The 4,495-nt window shown below is 38.0% G+C and overlaps 1 pseudogene; it reads left to right on the forward strand.

The window, feature by feature from the left end:
• The first annotated feature begins 204 nt into the window (after positions 1 to 204).
• On the forward strand, positions 205 to 1,136 carry LOC128561937 (taste receptor type 2 member 10-like; annotated as a pseudogene).
• Positions 1,137 to 4,495: the final 3,359 nt, after the last annotated feature.

Consider the following 4,495-nt stretch of genomic DNA (forward strand, 5'->3'; position numbering starts at 1 on the left):
CTGTAGATGTAAGTGAAGGGGTGTCCATGAAGAGATTTCTGACTCCATTACAAGGCATTCTTGGGCACTTGTAAGTCTTTATAAATAAAAGTGAAGAAGTCCCTATTTCATCAAGCAACCAATATAAACCTAGTCTGCCACAGGTAATCTAAAAAAAAATCTAAATTAAGATTCTAACATAATCTAAATTAAGGATTGGCAGATATGCGAAGTATAGTGGAAGGCATTTTCCTTTCTGTTGCAATTATTGAGTCCATCCTGGGAGTTTTAGGGAACAGGTTTATTGCGCTTGTGTACGGCATCGACTGTGTCAAGAACAAGCTCTCTATGGTTGGCTTTATTCTCACTGGTTTAGCAATTTCTAGAATTTGTCTGATATGGATAATAATCATAGATGGATTATATATGGGTATTCCTTCCAGATACATATTACTCTGATAAGCTAAAGGAATATAGAATATATTGGCTACATGTGGGTAATTATCAATCAATCAAGTGTCTGTTTTGCCACTAGCCTCAACATTTTCCATTTCCTGAAGATTGCAAAATTTTCCCACTATACATTCCTCTGGTTGAAAATGAGAATCAGTAGAATTCTTTCTTTTCTGATGGGATCTTTGCTTATTTCATGGTTAGTTACTATTCCACAAGTCATGAAGTATTTTAATGTTAATAAAATGAAGAACAGAAACACAACCTGGCAATTCAACATGCATGAAAATCAATTCTTTGTTCAACAGTTTTTGCTAAATATTGGAGTCATCTTCTTCTTTACACCATCCTTACTTACATGTTTCCTGATAATCATTTCCCTTTGGAGACACAGTAGGAAGATGCAATTAAATGCCACAGGATTCAGAGACCCCAACACTGACGCTCATGTAAAGGCAATGAAAATGCTGATATCTTTCCTCATTCCCTTTATCTTGCATTTTATAGGCTATGCCATAGAAATGTCACCATCTGTGGTGGAAAACAAACTCATGATAATTTTTGGGATGACAACCTTAGCCATGTATCTCTGGGGTCACTCATTTATCCTAATTCTAGGAAACAGCAAACTAAAGCAGGCCTCTTTGCAGGTACTGCATCAATTAAAGTGTTGTAAGAGAAGGGAAAATCTCAGAGCCACTTAGAAAAGATGGAAGAGAAATGGATGTTCTAGGGGAATAATCCAGTGAAGATAGTTTTGAAGATCTGTTCCATTTGCACCATATTCTTATGTTGGTTTTAACTGTGTTATTGAACATTGCTGAAATCGTTCACTATTGTTTTGACTGCATTTTAAGGCATCTCACTCCTGGATGAGATTTTAATCTTGCTATTGCAGTGTTTTGGTCGGATTTCCTGCGTCACAACTTCTTCCCACACAGCTCCCTAAGGAAAAATATCTACTTGGAGACTATTCACTGTACATATTATGACAGTGGCAATAAACATCTAAAACATGTTATTTCATTGGGTTTTTCCTGACATCCCTGAAGGATCAACATCTATTCTTCAACTTTTTTTTTTTTTTTTTTTTTCAGTTTTTGGCCAGGGCTGGGTTTGAACCCACCACCTCTGGCATATGGGGCTGGCACCTTACCCCTTTGAGCCACAGATACCACCATCAACATCTATTCTTTAAGAAGACCCAAGGAAGCAGAAATTAGTGCAAAGAAAGTTATGATCAATCTTCCCATGAGAATATGAAATTGAAGAACAAATGAGGGTATTTCTTGTCAATGTGCTATTTTAATTCTTTAAATGAATGATTTGATATTCACTGTATAAATTCTAATACCCTTTTTTCCTGGTATGTGTTGCAAATAGTAGCAGTAATCATAGTAGTCAATGGAGTTCTGTGAAAAACAGCTAGAAAAACAGCCTACACACAGGAGACAGGATCATAGCACTGATGCAATAAGTCTTTATGCATTTCAAATGCAGTGATTTGAGATGAAGCAAAGTTGTGACCCAATTAGTGTTGAGTAGAGATTTCACTAGAAGTACAATTGCAAAGGACTTAACATAGTCTCTGACCAAGGACAAAAAGTTGAACTGGAGATAAAAGTTGTGTGCAGTGTAAGATATTCTGCTGCAGAGTTTCACACACACACACACATATACACACACACACACACACACACTTTCATAGACACAGACTTGTATTCACAGAAATACTTCAAATGCTGAATTTTAAAGTGAAATTTGACGTCCAATCCAGGATATGAATGGAGTGGCATTTTGGAAACTCCCAGAAATGCCTTATTCTCATTCTTATGGCTTGATGTCTAGAATATTTTTCAATCTAAGGCTTAATACATTTTTGATGTGAGAGTTCCAAATCAATGTTTTATGTTTTGAAACAAAATATGTTTGTAACATACATATAACTAAGATGTTTAGTTTCTCCCATAATAATTTGGAAAAACATATGCCACTACCCAGTTTCAACCCTCTTTACAAAGGCAGTTTATTTCAAATTGTATCATAAACAACAATGCCCTCTGTATAGATTACATTAGATTTTGCTTCTTTTTCTGTGATTGGAAAAACTATTTGTATGTCTATTGTTTGTATCTCCATTTTTGAAGATGCATTATAGCTTACGTTACAGACATATAATAATTTACTTAATATTTGTCATATTGTTTATATTTCTGTTGTCATCATTTTTCCACTGATAGTAACAAGCAAATATGAGTATGGTAGAGCAGAGTGAGAGCAAGATGGTGGCCAAGTAACAGCTTCCCTGCAACTGGGGACCATGAGTCTGGGGAGATAAAACTCCAGGCATTTCTGCCTGGTGGGATCTGCCTATAATCATCTGTTTGAGGATACAGGAAGTCAGCGAGAGACTTTTGGACCCTAAGAGGAGGACAAAAACAGTGGAAAACTGGCAAATGGTTGCGTGTGTTCGATCGGTCTAATCCCACTGGCAGCTGTAAGTACAGCAGCAGTGAGACTGCAAACTGGAAAGGCCTTACCTGTGATCTGTTTTGGTGTTTTTGGACTTGGCACTAAGTTGAACTGCCTTGGGGAAAGCTTGAGCAGGAGTGGGGAGAACTTTGGGCTTTGTCTAGGGCCCCAGACTGAGCCACTGAGCCAGACAGAGCTAATAGTGTTCAGCTGTGGGCCGCAGGGAGCCATTGTGAGAGAACTGCCCCGGCAAGCTCCGCCCTCAGGGTCACAGAGCAAGGATCAGGCAGGAGCTAGTAACCTAGTGACTGAGCAGCCTAAAGGTGGAATGAGCTGCCTTACAGCCTTAACCCTCAGGTTAAGAGTTAAGGCAGAGTGAGATTGGTTTTGGCAATCTCACTGGGTAAGTGGATAGCCACTTCAGCAGTGATCCCAGCAACAAGCACTTTCCTGGGAAAGTTTCTGCTTAGCCAAGTTTAGAAGTTTAAAGTGCCCTTTAAGATAGCTGAAGAGAGATTTGGGGTCTCCACCCTGTGGGGTTTGAGAAATCAGTGGAAGCCTCCAGTCATATCAGCATTGTGATTAACGTCTCATATCCCAGAAGACCACCTGTTGCCCAGATACTATTCAACAAGATATATATACTACTTTGTTTTTGGCTATTATTTTTTGTTGTTGTTGTTGTTGTTGTTTTGTTTTTTAATTTCAAACTTTTCTGTACAGATTTTTACTTTTCTTTTTTTTCTCTTTTTCTATCTTTTCTTTCTCCATTTTTCTAGTTTAAATACAATTTCCCATTGCTGCCTTTTTCAATAATTAGAACATCATTTTTGCTAGTGTTTCTACCCCTACTATTTGGTTTTTCACCCAATTTTATCCTGTAAAGTTTTCTATTTGTTTGTTTTGGTTTGATTTATAGCATTTTTGTCTTTCCTCTCTACTTGGTGGAGGTGGAGTACTGTGTCTGATCAGGTTAGCAAAGAGCTCCTGACCTCAAGGGAACCACCCAACTGGGCACCCCCAGAGGTTGGGTTTTTTTTAAGGTTGTGTCAAAGTACTCTACTGTACACCTATATTGCTCTGTCTCCCTCTTTCTGTGCCTCTATTCTTTTTGTCAATATTCCCTTTTATCCACCCCCTCTGCTTTCTCTATTTTCTTTTTCTTTCTTTTATCCCTTCTTGCTCTTCAATCTTCTCATGCTTCTGGTCCTGTACCAAAAGGTAGGTCCTGCCTACCTTAGTCCGTAGGCACAGGAACTTAAAGAGCAAGAGGAAGTGAAAGGAAAATTAGGGCAAGGAAACAGATAAAAGAAATCACCCATGAGGAAGAATCATAGAAAACTCCTGGCAACATGAAGAACCAGTCTAGAGCAACCCCTCCAAGAACCATGAGGTAGCTACTGCAGAAGATTCCACCTATAAAGAAATGTCAGGAATGACAGAAAGGGAATTTAGAATACACATGATGAAAACAATGAAGGAAATGATGGAAACAATGAAGGAAACTGCTAATAAAGTGGAAAATAACCAAAAGGAAATCTAAAAACAGAATCAAAAAAGAGATGAATAATATGAAGAATATAGAAAGGAT

The sequence above is a fragment of the Nycticebus coucang genome, chromosome 12, assembly GCF_027406575.1.
Source record: "Nycticebus coucang isolate mNycCou1 chromosome 12, mNycCou1.pri, whole genome shotgun sequence".
Classification (NCBI taxonomy): Eukaryota; Metazoa; Chordata; class Mammalia; order Primates; family Lorisidae; genus Nycticebus; species Nycticebus coucang.